Source organism: Sus scrofa, chromosome 16, assembly GCF_054392235.1.
Source record: "Sus scrofa isolate SSC_HxYL_T2T_F1_AM1 chromosome 16, Sscrofa_HxYL_maternal_Yorkshire_Landrace_v2.0, whole genome shotgun sequence".
Lineage (NCBI taxonomy): Eukaryota > Metazoa > Chordata > Mammalia > Artiodactyla > Suidae > Sus > Sus scrofa.
In genome coordinates, this window is record NC_139398.1 from 21305636 (window position 1) to 21324746 (window position 19111).

The 19111-nt window shown below is 34.7% G+C and overlaps 1 long non-coding RNA gene across 2 annotated transcripts in view; it reads right to left on the reverse strand.

The window, feature by feature from the left end:
• Positions 1–19111, reverse strand: part of LOC146395464 (uncharacterized) — a 137967-nt gene that overhangs the window by 107156 nt on the left and 11700 nt on the right. Inside the window, exon 4 of one of the 2 annotated variants that reach the window (XR_014830770.1) lies at positions 15106–17725. The exons of the other annotated variant lie outside the window; for it this stretch is intronic. This is a non-coding gene — a long non-coding RNA (uncharacterized LOC146395464). Of the gene's footprint in view, positions 1–15105; positions 17726–19111 lie in introns of those variants that run through there. 2 annotated transcript variants of the gene reach the window in all.

Genomic DNA, 19111 nt, shown 5'->3' on the forward strand with positions numbered 1-19111 from the left:
TCTGTTGAAGGACATTTAGGTTATTTCCATGTCTTGGCTATTGTGAATAATGCTGCAACAAACATAGGTACGCATTGTCTTTTTCAATGAAAGTTTTGTCTGGATACATGTCCAGGAATGGGATTTCTAGATCATATGGCAGTTCTATATTTGGTTTTCTGAGGTACCTCCATACTGTTTTCCACAGTGGTTGTACCAATTTACATTCCCACCAACAGTGTAGGAGGGTACCATTTTCTCCACACCTACTTTGGCATTTGCTACTTGTAGACTTGCTAATGACGGCCATTCTGACCAGTGTGAGGTAGTACTTCACTGTATTTTCAATGTGCATTAAAATGTGTTGTTTAAAAAGAAAAATCTGTATACTAACTGGGAAGTTCTGAAAAGATCTGTAACTAATCTGTAATCTTCAATGGAAAAGCATTTACTGTAACTATTATCTCCAGGAAAACACAGAATTTTATGGGAAAATTCCTGTTCCAAAAAATTAAAAACCACCCTGTGAAATTCTCATTGCTACATATCATATAACTGAAAGTGAGAGGCAGCATTAGTGGAACTTAAACTTTGGCATCCTCCCCAAAGCACCAGTGGTCAATCTCTAATAAGTACCCTTTAGTTTAGTTCTATATTTTCTTGCTCTGGCTGTAAGTGATTATTTCTCCTTAGAATTTACTTTGCACTTCAAAGTGGCTACTTTGGACTCATAACAAATATATAATTGGCAGAGTAGGGATTGCAAAATCAAACATGTGCAAATATATCTCAATAACATAAATTTAAGAAATCTAAAATAATTACAACACTGTACAGGAGTTATTTTCCCTTGTGTAGAAGTTCAGTTTCTGGGCCAAAAGCACTTTCATGAAAGCACATATCTTGGATCTATCTTTTCTTTGATGGGTCAATACAGGCACTACTAGTTGCTGAGCACAATGCAGGATCTGGCTATAGAGAGAGGATCCTTCATAGACAAGATAAGTTCATCACATGTTAATAGCAATTTAGGGAGACTCTTCAGTGACATCTACACTGAAATTGCACTGGCTCTTCAGGTTGGAGTCCTTAATTCTTCACTATTTCAATAAAGAAGTGATGGTTTATTTCTCATTCAAAAACTTCCTTCAAAATTATATTCTCTTAAAACACACTCTTGTCCATCTTCACAGTGGGTGTGGGTATCTTGACTCTTACTTGCTGGATCCCACAGAAGTTCTTCAGTCTCATGTTCTTCCTCTTCCCCTACTGATCCTCTTGCATTTCCTACTAGCAGAAGTGAGAAACCCTGACAACCTTATTTGGAGTACAGCTGTTAACTTTAATATGGGTTCCAGGGCTAAGTTCTCTCTTTTCCATTAGCAAGCCAAAAGGTAGAACCATAAATGCCCCGGGCCTTTTCTCTGATGTTATTTTATAAAGCAAATACAGTATATTTTCCAGTTATCAGCCAAAGTATGACATACCATGATGTCTAAATTCTATAAGAGGATTGGCTCACCCATGGTTTCATCTTGGAAACACACTCTGCTGACAGGGCATGCAGAAATTCCCAGGCCAGGGGCTGAACAGTACTGCAGCAGTGACAATACTAGAGTCACCAGGGGACTCCTTTCCTATCTATTTTTATTATGCTGCCCCCTCCCCACATAAACAGGCAGCATGATATTTATTGCTGGTTTAGGAACATAATAGGTGTTATCACTTGAATTTATGTCCTCCAAAATTTCATATTTGGGAGTTTCTGCTGTGGCACAATGAGATGAGACTTTGTAGTGGCTTGGGTTGCTGCAGTGGTATGAGTTTGATCCCCGGCCTTATGCAGTGGGTTAAAGGGTCCCACACTGCCAGCTCTGGCTTGGATTCAATCCCTGGCCCGACAACTTCCATGTGTCATGGGTTTGGCTATTTAAAAAAAAAAAAAAATCATATTTGAATCCTTAACATCCTATACCCCAGAATGTGATATCAGTTGGAGATAGGGTCTCTATAGAGGCAATCCAGTAAGATGAGGTAATTAGAGCAGGCTCTAATTCAACATAAAGTCCTAGAAAAAAGGGCGGAGGGGTGGGGATAGAAATCTGAGAGACAGATACGCACATAGTGAGAATGCAATGAGAAGATGAAGGCAGAGATCATGACAATTCTTCTGTAAGCCAAGGCATAGCAATGCTTGGCAGCAAACCGTAAGAAGTTAGGAGAGAGGCATGAAAAAAAATTCTTCCTCACAGACTTCAGAAAGAACAAACCCTGATGACACTTCGATCACCTACTTCTAGTGTCCAGAACTGTGGCACAATCAATTTCTGGTTTTTAAGTCACTCAATTTGCAGTACTTGGTTATGGCAGTTCCAGCAAACTAATGTTCTTAGTGATGTCATTCCTTTATGTTCCTTTACCCTTTAGTTAAAAGTGGAGATTTGTGGAGATTGGCATGTATTATATTGATTGGTTTGTATTTTTCACTTTGGAGTACAGTCCTCCTGAAATATTATTAGAGTTCCACAAATTTTTAGTTTGAGAAATTCTGTAAATGTCTTTAACTCTAAATATATATATCAAACTTTATATGTGTGTGTATATATGTATATACACATATATGTAACTAAATACAAACATACTACTATATACTGTAGTTGTATACACACATACATATACAATATAAAAAATACTACTGTATACTATAGTAGTATATACATACTACTCTGATCTTTCTAGTGTGAAGCACTTCTATTAACTGCCTGCTTTCAAAGACTCACTTTTGATTTGTACATATCCAAGTGGGAAATTCATCATTAAAGGAGCAATTTTTTCTTCTTTTCCTTTTAACCACCCATTCAAAACAAAGACTTTCTAATCTCTGTAGGGAATTGCTGAGAACATCAAATAAAATTGTCCATCGAAACAAGTGTTTGATAAGATTTAAAAATCTACGTATATCATCTCTAATGATCTGACATATTTTCCTGTGAATATCTCTCAATAACTATATTGAATAAGTTCTGTTTTTATGTGTGGTCTGAGTCAATAAATTTAGAGTTAACATTTCTACATTCTTGGATAAAAAGCACATTATCCTCTTATTTTTCCACCTTCCTTGCCCTCTAAGGATTTGAAGTCCTCATGATTCACCCTCAGGACAATAGGACAGCAGTCTTTAGAAAAACCCAATGATTTCAAAATTGGCTCAGGTTTGAAGCACTCTTCTGTCCAAACAATATTCAGAAATCACTAAGTAGAATGAGGGTTCTACTTTTTCCTTCTACAGAGACATTTTTATTCTTTCCTCCATCTCATCCAGCTCCATGCCTCCCAAATAAGCTTTCTTCAAATCCTCAACTCTCATCTGGGTCAGAGCAATTGGCTCACAGTTTCTTTGGGTATAGCTACCAAGGCGATAGTGTGTCCTTAGTTCTTTGCTGAGGATGAGCTGGTGCACTGAGAGCAAAATCAAATGGCAAGGAGTCAGTATTCTTGTTACACTACACCCAATAACAGATGCTGACATTTGGTTCTACTAGATTTATGTCCCTGCTTTGCCGTATGGCGTATAGTTCAGCACTTGTAAGCACCTATGTGATTTGGCTATTTTTCAACCACACAAAAAAAGTGTACTTCAAATAAACATATTCTTTTTATGTATTCATGATAACCCAGATCAACAAAACCTAGTATATAAACTGGCTATCAGGTCTTGCTAATTTCTTTTAATTTGGGGGACTTTAGATATCCCAGACAACACTGCAAAAACAAGTCACATTAAGTAAGTTTGGAGATAATTCTATCATTTCTCTTCCAAGGAGAAATTACTTTCTTCTGTTTCTTATAATTTAGGGATTTTTAAATCATAATCTATATGGAATTTTATCAAGTTTTCTATATCAATTGAATTGGTCATTTTCCACCTTTAAATGGCTGAAGTGGTAAAGTACATTGTTTTCTGGGCTATCTAGGAAGATCTTTTAGATATGAGGACACAGATAGGTTGAAATTGAAAGGATGGATAAAACTATCCAAAGCAAATGGTAAAAAGAATTGGGATAACTATGTTTATATCAGACAAAATCAACATTAATTCATTTCTGTCACTAGTGACAAAGAAGGTCCTTATATAAGGATAAAAGGATCTCCCTCATTAATTTTTTCTTTTTTTTTTTTTTTAGGGCCACACTTGCAGCATATGGAGATTCCCAGGCTAGGGGGTCAAATCAGAGCTGTAGCAGCTGGCCTATGCCACAGCCACAGCAACACCAGATCTGAGCTGTGTCTGTGACCTACACCACAGCTCATGGCAATGCCAGATCCTTAAGCCACTGAGCAAGGCCAAGGATCAAACACATGTCCTCATGGATGCTAGTCAGGTTTGTTAACTGCTGAGCCACAATGAGAATTCCTCTCCCTCATTAATTTTTACTTATCTAAGGATAGTTGATTTACAATGTTGTGCTAGTTTTCCCCTTCATTATTTATGCTTTGGGAATCAGGACACAGAAATTAAGGATATGGTGAATGGAGGACTCTGAGTAAAATTCAAACCAAAAAGAAATTGATGGATTGTAATCAAGCAGACCTTATGAAACATACGAAAACTTCCAGGGATGCTGGTATTTGTCTTGGACCTTTGAGCCTTAAGAGTAATCACTTTCGTTACCAGGAGAAGTCACCTTCTGTATTATACTTTACTTATTTTGTAAGCCTCCAGAAAAGTTTTGTTAAAAACTGCAGTCAAACATAGGCTAATTTCTTATCAGTGATGGAAGTGACTTGTGCCAATTCTGGTGAAAAGGTGGTATGGGGGAAAGCAACACAATCTGTGGATCTGTGGAAATATGTGTTGACCCCCAACATGTTATAGCAGCGATAAAATAAAACTTTCTGGCAGACGAAATATACAAACACCTGGATAGACAATATGATGGTACAGATATCATGCAGGGATTCTCAGAAATGCCTTGCAAAAGAGAATTCAGTTAAAAAATGCTCATTGAATATTGATACATTTATTGTAATTTGGATACTATAGTAAATAGATACACACAGAAATGTGAGATTTTCAGACATACTGATACCTGAACTGCACTCTGTAGTGCAGTGCATTGTAGTGTAGTGCATTGCAAGTGTTTTTACTACAATGGTCAAAAAATAATATTTCTGTTGAGATGTGCATTTAATATTTCCCCAATGAAGATAAGAAGAAGAGAAAAGAGAAAAAAATCTAGCCCATACAAATTCCTGTATGAAATCTACTGGCTGACCACATTTTTGCATGTATGTATGTATGTATGTTTACCAGATATTGTTCTCTGTGTGTCTGTCTCTCTTTCTGACTATGTCTCTTTGACACTATCAAGACAGAACACTTAATTTTATGGATGTATCTTATTTTTATCATGATGCCCTAAAAGTAAACACACCATTGGTTACCCAATCCAGCTCCTATCCCTCCCCAAGGCCAGAATCTTTCCCCACCTTAAAAAGATAATAACAAAATAGAAATAAAGAAACACATCAATTGTATCACCTTTCTAGCACTGACAATGTAAAATATGAGTCTGTTTCAGAGATAAAACTAGTCTGTGCTTTACTAAAAGTATATTTTTTTATTAAAAGTGAGCTATTATATGTCATTTGATCACATTCAAACAAAGCACCTTCACAATGCTTTAATTATAATAATGATAAGTCATTTGCAGCTAAAATATCTGGGATTGGTTTATGCAGATATTTATAGTAGTTCCCACTTTTTCAGTCCATTTATATTGTCAACTACATTAATGAAAGGCATATTAAAAATATTTCCTTAACCTAATTCTGGCAGAACTCTGAACTTCACTGTTTTCCTGAAAATATATATTAGGGAAATTATGGTTTTGTGGGACAAACAGCCAATAAAATTTTTTTAGATTTTGGAAGGCTTGATGTGGTATCATAGTCAATAGAGAAATGAGCCCTGTGACATTCCCTTCACTATTACAAATATTTTGCATTACAATTATTATTCTAGTGAATCATTAAATAGGTGTTTGAAATTTTGCCATTATGTAGAATTGATTTTTGCGTTGTTTTGATGTCCTGTGAACATGACCTCAGAAGTGTAAATATGACCTTCAGATGCTTCTTTATTTCTATTTGGTAAATAGAGACCAACTCTCAGATGCATGCTCAAATCCAACACTCTATACTGCTAATGTGTTAGAAGCTCCTTTAGGAAGGAATATGATTTTAGCCACATTCCCTGCAGCTCTTTGGGGTACTGCTGCTTCATGAAATTTTCTCTAAAGTAACCTTTCAAAGTCAGCCACAAAAGCTCTTATTCTAGATCATACTGACATCTGACCTTTGTAAACTTGCACACAAGAAAAAAAAAATAGGAAAAGGGAAGATGCTAAGGGTGACACAGTTATCTATTTCAAACTGCAGTTTTTACCCACAAGCTACAGAGATATCGTGACCTATAAAGTTCAGAGTTGTGTTGATTCTACCTCACAATTACCCACAGCTATTATGACTTTTTTCCCATCACTAAAAATGTCATTGCTGAGATAACTGCTCCAGGTGGAGATGGTAGAAGATTTAACAAGTAACTCAAGTAAAAGATAGGAGTTTGATTTGATTACTACTGTTTCAAACTGCTAATAGGGAAGATAAGATGTCTCATTCTCTCTGAAATTTTATTGTTATTCAAGCACCCCTCACAGTGTTTATTCTCATATATTTCCTTGATATATAGTGTTTTTTTCCCTTCTTTTAAATTGGCTCTGAGATGGCCAATGTCCAATCTAATTATGTGATAATAAGTGTTAATGACGGTATTATCAGAAGGTAACTGGGCTTCATTAATGTGTCTCATTATGATTCTCAGTCTCTTGTGGAAGGTTATGAAGGAAGGACCTTCGTTGTTCCAAATTAGATTTGAATTTAACAGTTATGGATACATAGCTGGGGGGAAAGAGAGTATCAGAGACATCTTTAAGCTTTTTCAACAGAATTTTCTTCCCCAAATCTAAGTATCCATCTGTTACTTAATAAAGTGCATGATATAACTACAACATAATGAAAAAATAATAATAAGGTCCTGGTTTGATAAATAGTGTGTGAGATCATCTGAATAGCAAATGTTGATATACTTTAGTAGAAGTATGCAGGAGTCCATGTACAAAACACTACTAGCCTGATTCTCCGTAAACAGATTCAAACTGTTTAGAGAGGAAACACTTTTAAGGGTTTGCACATTTTTAACTGGGTTCACCTACTCAAGTATTAATACTCAAAAAGATATTATTAAGTTATCACTCAGATTCCATTTTGATTCCTGGTGAATGAAGTCTACTTCTTAAAGTTTGTATTAGAAATAACTCTGTGTGTGTGTGTAGCATATATTAGATTAACAATTAAACTGCTCTAAGATCCAACTAAAATTATAAAACTAACTTATGACCAAAAATTTGTCTTATTAATATGACCTAGACTAAAAACAATATGTATAAGACATATCTGCTCCACTTTTACAACTTAGGAGTTTTGAGAAATAAAGCTTTGCTATGCAAACAGGACACATTTTTTTTTTTTCTCCTGAGGAAAAATGAATCTTGAATAGGGCAACTGTAAATGAACCTTTGAGGATATCACAAGGGCTCCCATTGTAAATAAGATGTTAAGTGGAAGATGTCACTATATTTTAAAAATAGAGGCTAGTCGAGGTTTACATTTCTATTTGTGAGTATATGCAATTACTTTCTTATATCTTGTAAAATATTTAAATCAGGTTGAACATTCTTAGAGCCCAGGGCAAGAATAATAATCAGGACCCATACAATACACATTTCAATATTTAAGAGTTATAAATCAAGTTAAATTATTTTTAAAAAAATGTGCTTTGTTCTTCCACTTTGACAAAATTCCCTTAACAAAAGCTTGGATCCTCAAAGGTCTACACAAGACTGTGCTGACAAGTGGCAAGATGGCCCCCGGACACCGTCCCGTAAGAGGCTTTGTGTACAGGAGTTCAGTTAACCTGTCCAAGCTCAGTCTACCATCAATGACTCCTGCAAAAGCTTCTTTTTGACCACTGTGTTCTCTAGTTTTGCATAATATACATATAGCTCACATGAAAGACAGGGCTGGAGGAGAGGAATGTGGGCTCTGGAAGGAGTCTCGGGGAAATTTGGGGACAGAATTCTAAGTCTCAGTGTACCACAGCATGATCCAAAAGGTGGGGTTAAAGTGGATTCATCAGCTCCAATTAGCCCCATCCCTTTGGCCTTGTAAATTCCTTGTCCCATGGGGAGGGATATGTCCAGAGGAATATTCTTGGTGAAGTCCTCTAAAGCCCAAGTGGGCTATTATCTGGTGCAAGCCTACAGCATTCATTTCTTAAATATATGCTCTTGTTATTTGTGTGTTACCACAGAGTGATTTAAATTTAATATTGCTATAATAGAGAAATAATGATCTAAATAATAGAGGGATCATGCTAGTTTATTCAATAGGAAGAGTAATTCTTTCTATAGAAAGTATTTTAAACCCCAAACTCCATCTCTATTCACTAAAGGACACTGAATTTCTTCCAAGTTAGAAAATAATAAATACAGTGTAGTGACCAGAAAGAAGACAAAGAGTTACAGCTACAAGGAGGAAGAGAAAGAGTTCAAATACCCCACAATCCCAGAGACTATTGTGGAGAGGAATGGAGATTTTTATAGAAATCAGAAGCTAAGAATAGATATTTAAGAATGTGCTTGGAACAAGTGTATGTAAAACTATTGAAATTTAGTATAAAGGTCCTAGGAAAAATACTTTGCATGAAAACAAAACCTCATAGAATGTAAGAAAATTGAACATCAAAAACAAATATTGATTGGATTAATGTCATATCCTTAGACACTCTGATCAATACTAGTTCTTTAACCAAAGGGTAGCTAGAGATTGATTTCAGAAGGTCCAGTATAGCCTTTCTATTTATTATATATATTTATGCTGTCAGTTGTATAGTTTTTGATTCAGAATACAGGTTCATATAATTCTCGGTAGATACATTTTAAATATTTATAATTTTCTTGGTTAAAGATGCAAAACTTCCGTCTAGTATATGTTGGATCAGATGATCAATATGTGCCTATTGTCATTAATATTCTCATGCAAGATTTATCACAATAAGGCAGGTTATATAGTTGATAATAAAAGTCTCAATGAACACTCCTTTGGACTGTGAGTGTTTCCTGCCACCCCAGCAATGTGCCACAGAGGTAAATACTGGGACTTCATATGGAAAATTTATACAAATGTAAATTTGCTACTTTTATATCCATTCTGTTTCTAAATATGATATATTTTAGATAAACATTTATTTTCTGAGTAAAAAATTTCTCCAAGACAAGTGAAATGACTTCCTATCATTATTTGCATGCACAAAAAGAACACGTTTCATGTTTTTCTTACCAATGTATGCTTAATTCCCTGTAAAACATGACCAGAAAAGTTAAAGAGAAATTAGACTATTCCCATGCATAGAACTGAAGTCCCTTAAGATTCAATAATCACCTCATAATTCTGGTCATTTTTTATTTACGACAAAAAGTAAATAACTTGAGAGTTAACTATTGATCTCAAGAAAGTCACACAAATATCATTGCTCACCTTTCTCAAAAATATATATTCTACTTATTACAATATATGGAATATGTGATGCTCAATACTCTCTTGTGAGATAGATTTAGAACATATCTGCTTAGTATTTCATATTATTATTAAGGCAGGATCCATTTTAAAATGTATAAAAATATGCTATCACTGTCCATAGTTTTTGATGCAGGAATAAGTAGAAATGTGCAGACAATATACTGTATTTCTGCAACGTACTGCAGGTTGTAGACAAAACCAAGGGTCACTTGCTCCCTAAAGGTAGGTATCCAAAATCTCTCATGGTTCTATTAAAAATAGCTCACCTCACAAAATAGGACTATAGTCAGTGTGTTAAGATTAATATAACGCGATGATTTTGAACACAGAAAAAGCATTTCAATGTTTTTTTTTAATCTTCTGGTTTCCTAAAATGTATACTTTGTTAATCATTTTAAAAGAACAACAACAAAAAAATAGGAACTACTTGTGCTTTTAGGAGGTACCTAATATAAGTTGTTGAGAAATACATGGGAAGTAGATGGAGAAAGATTATAAAATTCCATCAGTTTATGGGCATAAAGCACAGGATCGTATTGTTGAGAGCTGGCTGGTGCTGTGGAGGTTGCAGGTACAACCTTTAGTTAAAGATATATTTATCAAACTTCCTATAGTCAACCAAACTATTATTCATCTTATTTTGCTGAAGAATGTAGCCGAATTTCTCCTCCTGGGGTTTCAAAATGACTTACAGGTTGAGAAATTTTGTCCTGATTGCCTGTTAGTCCATTCCTTTTCCTCTTAAAGCAAGAAAGGACAGTGGTGAGGTTGAAAGCTTTGAGTCCATCTCCTCCTCATCCTTACCTTGTAAGGGAGAGTGGCAACCTCCTGGGGATTGCAGGTAGAGCAGATCCACATTTAAAATTAACCAGACTATGACAGTTTGGTGAGAATGAAGAATTTCTCAAGTCCTTCCCAAAACAGATTACTTAGAGCAGAAATTAACTGAGGGAGTCCTCATTTTATCTTAAAAATGAAGAGGCCTTAAAATAACATAGAAAAATCCTTATCCGACGGTGTTTTAGGGATGTGATGATAGATGAAAAGTGATCTAAAAAGTTCACCACCAACTGTCCAGGGATCTGGCCATCTCTGTATGGAAGTCTTCAAAAATAAACTCATTAATTAAAGTATAGACATTCATAAGGATAACATTTCAAGTCCTCTATGGGAATTATTTTACCTGTTAGTAACTCTTTTTTAATGTGAGTACCTCTTTCTGACTTGACATTAAAGTACATATATTTCTGTAGAAGTGCTTTGACATTTAACAATATGGTATGATCAAAGGTGTTATACACTGATTTGAATTTTTTTTTTAAGGCATAGGGGCTTTTTAGAGTTTTAGAACTAGGCATTTGTAAAAATTGCATTCCTAAATTTCAAGTACAATATTTAAAACAATTAATTGGAGTTCCTGTCATGGCTCAGTGGAAATGAATCAAACTAACACCCATGAGGATGCAAATTCGATCTCTGGCCTTGCTCAGTGGATTAAGAATCCGGTGTTGCTTTGAGCTGTGGGGTAGATCACAGACACAGCTTGGATCTGACCTTGCTGTGGCTGTGACATAGGCCAGTGGCTACAGCTCTGATTCGACCCCAAGCCTGGGAACCTCCACATGCAAGAGCAGCCCTAAAAAAAAAAAAAAAAAAAAAAAAAGCAAAATTTAAAACAATTAATTGAGACATTAAGTCCACCCTTTGGGAAAAAATTTAAATATACACACACACACACATTCCTTTGCATACAAACATCACACATACACACCAGATTTTCTGAAGCTTTTCTTTCAAAAATCAATGTTTCAAGAATAAAATTGTAGGTAGGAAGAGACGTATTAAATATGAAAAAACTCAAAAGTTGTGGCATTTATCACTTTGGAAATGGTTATTAATTTGACCAAGCCAAAATGTGATTACTATTTTTAACCAGTAACTTTAATTTTTTACACTTAAAAGAAAAAAAAAAAAAAAAAACAACAATCCAGCATATCTATTCTTCTGTCCTGGAAATTGGCAGTACAACAACATAGTCACAGAAAACATGCCAAGAATATAGATCAGGGGTTGGGTATTCAAAACAGATTTTTTTCTGAAAGTAAAAGGTTGAAGAACAAAAAGAATCAGCTTTTAAACTCTTCCTATGGTCCCAATTTCTGAGCTGATATGCAAAAAAACTTAAAGTTTACGTACTTGCTATAAGTCTTTGTTTTTTAGGGCCACACCTGCAGCATGTGGAAGTTCCCAGGCTAAGGGTCGAATCAGAGCTACAGCTGCTGGCCTATGCCAGAGCCACAGCAACGGTAGCCAAGCCGTGTCTTCGACTCACACCACAGCTCAACTGCACAACTCACTGCAATGATGGAGATCCTTAACCCACTGAGCAAGGCCAGGAATCAAACCCGCATCCTCATGGATACTAGTCGGGCTTGTCATCGCTGAGCCACAACTGGAACTTTCTGCTAAAAGTCTTATGTTACATTTCATATATATATATAAAATATGTATATGTATGCATGTTACCTATATATGTATATAAGTATGTATATGCACACATACATATGCATGTGCATATAATTAAAGATTTGGGGAATTTTTGGTGTTCTTAATTTAAAATGAAAATGTGAGTTATAGAAGCAGTTTAGAATTTTTCTTTATATTAATTGCCTTTTTTATTTGCTCTTTTTTTTTTTTTTTTTGCTTTTTAGGGCTTCATTTGCGGGATATGGACTTTCCAGGCTAGTGGTTCGAATTAGAGCTGCAGCTGCTGGGCACAGCCACAACAATGCCAGTGCTTCATCTGCGGTCTATGCTGCAGTTTGTGGAAATGCTGGATCCTTAATCTACTGAACCAGGCTAGGGACTGAACCCACATCCTTGTCAGGTTCTTAACTGCTGAGCCACATAGGGAACTCCACTTCATAGTAATTTTCTGCTTGGAAAGTTGTGTCTTTGTAAGATTAAATTAATTACAATAGCACATTATTTGTATCAGAATATTCTATGGTTACCAAAAAACAAAATAGAAAGCAGTAATGATATATTTTAATCCTTATAAAAATTCAAATAGTTCCATTACAGGTAAAAATGACCAAAATTTTCATTACTGCAATTTTCTAAATATTACATAGAATACAATATGTAGTGTAATAAGACATGTAGTATAAGACCACCAACCAGATTGGGAAAGTAGGAAGATTAGCAACAAGGACAAATGGAACTAATTCTGTCTTTCCTATGCGTGTAGTAAAAAATTTGTTCTTTCTCAAAGAGAGATCTGGCCTTTGTCCTCAGCTTCTGGGAGGAAAATTATGTCTTACTTGACAGGAATATTATGTAATATCTGAGCATGTCTCAAGTCTCAAAAAGAATAACAATACCTAACACATGTAAGTGGCCATCTGGACTTACTTCCTACTCAATGCACTTCCTTCCTGCTTTAATGCACTTTTTTTTTTTTAAAAAACAGATTCTTCACATTTCTGAAATGCAGTTTTAACATTCATTGTTACCAATTAAATAGCTTGAGAGTACCCATTCAATAGAAGTTAGGAATTTCTACCACTTAACATTTTTGACATATTTAATATAATTTAACAAAGTAATCTGAAAAAAAAAGTATATAGGAATGTATATAAGATTCCATGCTTTTGTCTGGCAACTAGAAGATGATGGAGCTGAAGACCCTGTCTTTTTTGCAAAGTTTTATTTTCTAGGGGGGTTAATTGTGTAATAGTCAATACCTTGAACTGTAGAATTCAATTATCTACATTTAAGACTGTGCTATGACAGTTTCCAGTGGGAAAAATCCAAAAAATTACTTAATGTCCACAGGCTAAGTTTTTTCCATTATACCTCATGCATTTACTGTGAAGCACATAAAAGCTAACATGTAATACTCTTAGAAGAGCTCCTGGCACATATTAAACACTCAATAAATATTGTTTAATAAAATATTATATTATAAAATTAATATTAAATGTGAATACCTGATATCAAAAATAGGTATTTTTTGATGAACAAATTGATAAAACAAAACATGAAAGAAAATAGTTTTTCTTGAGATACATTTGACCTGTGTATTATTCCTAAATTATACACCATTTTTTAAAGTTCTTTTGAATGATTAAATTCCACATAGAAGTTTATCAAATAGCTCTCACATTAAGCCAAAAGCTTGCCTGCATATTTCCAGAGTTGATTTTGTCTGCAATACTCTATATTTATTCCTTACTGAACTGAATGTCAGGAACATTTGGGAGGGAAATTATCACAACATACTCCACTATATTTTATTTTTTCCTTCCCTTCTTCTCCACACAAACAAGAGATCAACAGAAAGAATAAAAAGTGTATAATTCACAAAGCAGAAATAATATACTGTGGAAATATTTTAGGTAAAATATTTTAAAATATTATTTAAAATATTCAGCCATCAATGAATATATGGATTTATATTTCAGCACTAATACATAAAAAATATAGGTATCACTGAGCAAATAAATATATAAGCCTCAGAATTCTGTATCAGTATGGAGAAAACATAGGTTGTTAAAGAGGTTAAATTATATAACCAATTTGAAGCACTTAATAAATTACTTTCTGTACAGAAATTGCTCACTGATTTTCCATAGTTATTATCCTTACCACAAAAATTATTATTAAAAGTAGATGTGTATTTTTAAGCAATACTAAATCTGACAGGTAGCTGTCACCAACAGAAATATCTCAATGAAACAAGTTCTGATTTCACTATATAGTAATAATTTAATCACTACCACATTTTTACCCTTGAAATTAAAGAGAAAAATAGAAGCTCCCATCGTGGCTCAGTGGGTTACAAACCCAACTAGTATCCATGAGGATGCAGGTTCGATTCCAGGCCTCACTCAGTGGATTAAGGATACTGCATTGCTGTGGTGGTGGCTGGCAGCTGCAGCTCCTAGACTGGGAACTTCCAATGCCATAGGCATTGGCCCCCACCAAAAATAAATAAATAAATAAAATAAAGAGAAAGACAATGAAACTGGGTTACAAAATTATTGTCTCCATCTTTTTAAATCTTTTTCTCTATGCATGTTCTTGGTCATAAAATGTTGCAGGTCATTTAATGGCCTAGAAGTGGAGTGAAATTGCTTTCTCTTGATTTTGAGGTTAGCATATGATTTGCTTTGGCCAATAAAATACTAGCATCTGATTCAAGTAGAGCCTTGAATAGTCCTTGTGAAGTTCATTGTGTCCACTTCACTTTCTAACACTAAACTTAGAAAAGCATGTCCACTCTGACTAGCCCCAGTTAATTTGAGGAGGAAAGATATGCATAAAGCAGAGCAACATTTGTAAAAATGGAGGCAGAAAAAGAGCTATCCTAACTGACCTTCAAATTTGTGAAAAATAAATGCCTATTGCTTTATAGCACTGGGATTTTTTATGTTTTTCTTATGCAGTTTGATTAATATAGTAGTTAACAATAGCATTTAACAATTTAATAGTTAACTTTCCATGACATATATATATATTAGACACATTATTATTTTCCTCATTCTACCTATACAAATCTTTGCAAATGCAAATCTGTTTCTTAAAAAAAAATCAAGCAAGATTCTAAAATTATAGCAGTTGCCTAATATTTATTCTTTGGCCAAGACACGTCTATATTAAAATATAAAATGACATGAAATTTTCAAATCACCTCCTGAATCTGCTTATCTTAAAAATTTATCTTATAAATATACATATGTGTGTATATACTGACAAAATAGGCATCTCCAAAGCCTGTCTAAAGGATTTATCAGGCATTTATTAGAACATGAATAATTAAGGAGAAATGAAAAGAGTTCTTAATTTTAATTAATTCTGCCCGTGATTATTTCAAAGATTTGTAGAATCTTTAGTAAAAATTAGTAAAAATTGGGTGGATATGAGATTTCAAAGATATTTCCTGAGGCAAGAAGTAGAAATCACATGCTCATTCATTTTTATTTCTATATCATGTAACCTAAGGATATATATACATATATTTGTTATTAGCTATATATGACCTAGCACTCTTTTCCCATCTGAATGCATTCAATGTTAAATTTCTATGTCACCTTTTTTTTACATTTTCTTTTCTAGTATTTACATTTTGCTTTCCACTCTGAAAAAGGTAATTTGTAAACATTTCATAAGACTATGGATGACTACAATTAAAGTAAAATATCATCAACTAAAATTGTCATTCTCTAGTATAAAAATATTAATCCTGGAAATATTATTCTGGAAATATTAATCAAGTATAGAATTATTTGAATTCCTGAATATTATAGTTCTGAAATATACATGAATCTTGATAATAAATTTCTAAAATCTTTATGTTATACCATTTGGCAACCTACCCTTTGTTGTAAAAGCACTGATTTTCTTTATGGAACTGTCAGCTGAGGTGGTAGAAAACTAGGACTAATCCATTCCCCAATTTAATTCAATCTCAACATTTATGTTCAGAAAATTATGTGAAAAAGAAAGTGCTACAGTAGGCAGAGTAATGCCCTCAAAGGATTTCATCTTTTAATCCCTACAACCTAGGATTATGTTCAATTATGTGGCATAAGGGAATTAAAGTTGAAAATGAATTAACGCTGCAAACTAACTGACCTTAAAATAGGGAGATTATCCTAGATTATCTGGTTGGGTACAATGTGATCACAAGAGGTCTCAAAAGATGGAAGAGGGAGACCAGGGAATCAGTATCAAAGAAATGCAGTGAGAGAGAGACTTATCAGCAATTGCTGGCTTATAAAAAAGAAGTGGGTGATGATCCACAGATTTCAGTCATCCTCTAGAAGCTGGAAAAGGCAATAAAAATCTCCCCTAGACACTCCAAGAATGAATGGGGCTCTGAGGACAACTTGGTTTTAGCTAACTGAAACACATTTTAGACATATGTCCTCCAGAACTGAATAGTGATGAATGTGTGTTGTTTTAAGCCACAAATTTTGTACTAATTTCTTACAGCATCAGTAGAAAATTAAAACAAGTACTAGTAAAAAGGATATTCCCCTCAACACGGTATGAGACAGAGCTGCTTGTGTAGGGGTAGAGGAGTTGGCACTGAAAAATTCCTGCAGTACTATATCCCTGACATCTTCAAAGTAGCACAGGGTCTGACAAAAAGGGAAAATTTGTCATATCACTGGGATACTAACTATCTTCTTTAGAAAGAGATGGCAGGTTTTAATATCAAAGATCAGTGATATTTTAGCATTATAAAATAGATTAAGATTTTTCTCCTAGGAGAGTAACAATAAGAGACTTTACATATGAATCAAGTTCTAAGAGTTTGAATTGTTGATTTTTTAAGCACATTCTCAGTGTAACAATTCTGATGGCATTTAATGTAGGAGCTCAAAAGCAGACATATTATTCCAATTTTTTTAAAAGAACATAAAGTGATAAAAACTAACACTGTTGAGGATCTTTTTAGTTGTTTTTGCTTTTTTTTTCTTAGTGGATTGCACTGGCTGTATTCAAGTGTGTTTGTGTATGTCTGGGTATGTGGGTGCTTGGGTGTGTATTGGCGTTAGCTAGGGGTGAAAGTGGGATGATTATAGCCAAAAGTTGTAAATGCCACCAAATAAAAAGTCAGAGAGCAGTTTTCTGGTGACAGAAATTAAACAAATCCTTTCAAGCATTGGGAGGCTTGAAAGCATTTATAGAGGAGAATAGAAGAGGATGAAGATATGAAAGATGATTTCAATTCAGATGGGGACATTTTCCACAGGAATAGTGAAAGAACTCCTGGGAAAAATTTAGGGAACCGAGAACAAGTCATTATTTTCTGTCAGGGAGAAATGAGTTGCTGTCCAGTTCCCAGCTCCTTTGTTTTGGTGCAGAGTTTCTTTCCAGGGGAGAGGCAAGTCATTTGTACAAAGAAATCCACTGCTTTGTCAGAGGGGATTTTTGTCTGGAACAGAGCATGAAGAATGGAGATCTTGATAGAGAACAAGTATGAGGATCTTGGTAGCTTCATGATACCAGTTGCATAAGTGAAGGAATAGAACAGCTAGAAATTCAACAGAGAGAACAAAGTCAGCCAAGAAAAATGATCCTAAAAACAAGGGAGCCTCTGATCCCTGGAGGTTAAGAAAAGCCATTCAGCATGGCATAGACTGACATGCTGAGCAGCAGAGTAGGACGTAAGGTAATTTAAAAGCATTTCCTAGGTGACACACAGATCCATCAATTCAGGATGGTGCCTCACCAGCACCAGGACCTTAGGTACAACCTCTAATGAAAACTGGTGGAAGTGTGAAATTCTCTTACTCAGGGATAACTCTTAGGAGCCAAATAAAAATAGAATAGCACACATCCATGACTGTATAGCTGGGCATGCTCAAGGATTCACCTTATCAAGAGTGATCAGAAAGCTTGCCTCCAAGCTACTAGTTATTGTCTGAACATGAAGCAAATTTATAAACTCCCCGTAGCAGCTTCTAAGTCACACAAGTAGCCAAAAAAGAATAAAAATCTAATTGGCTGAAGGTGCTCAAGCACAATCTGTGACCAATGAGAGGCATATGCTAACCCAGTGGTGACATACCCTAAGTAGCCAGTTTAAAAGATGAAAACAGGAAAAAAAAAGAAAAAAAAATCTTAAAGGGGACATCAGAGGCAGCATAAAGCAAGGGAGACAGCTATTCATGGAGAGAGTTCAACCAAGTCACTATGCAAAGAAATAAACAACCAAATAAACCACAACAGGAACTCCCTGGTGGCTTTGCAGTTAAGGACTCAACATTGTCATTGCAGTGGCTTAGGTTACTGTGTGGCTTGGGTTAAATCCTTGGCCCATGAACTTTCATATGCCATGGGCATGGCCAAAACAACAACAACAATAACAATAACAGCAGCAACATCAATGATGAATGTTGTTACTGAAGTTGACACTGGAAATAAATGGGAGCTCTTACAGAAACTCTATAGGGAATCAGTCTGTTTCTTTTTTGACCTTGGGTGATGAGAACAGCCCTCCCTACAACCATCCCCACCCTACTCATGGCACCTTTCTTCATTTAGAAAAAAAATCTATCTCTATGGAAGTTCTGAGGACAAAATTGACTGAAAAATATTATATAATTTCAGTGTTCTCTGTAATCTTCTCCCCTGCTTCAGTTAAAAAAAACTGTGTTGTTAGAAATGTCCTAATGGCTCCAATTCTGTCATTTTCCTCTTCCAAATATTTACAGAGGTGTGTTTGAGGCATGAAAACTAAACTAGATTTACCAAAAAGAAAAATAAATGCAATTATTACAAAAAATAAAACAACCCTGCATTGTAGTGAAACATCACATACTAACTGGAGTCCACATGAAGAAAGAAGAGAAACTGAAAAGGATAAGAAAGTTACTATAATAAAATCTATAAAGTTTAAGTATAAAGGATATATATA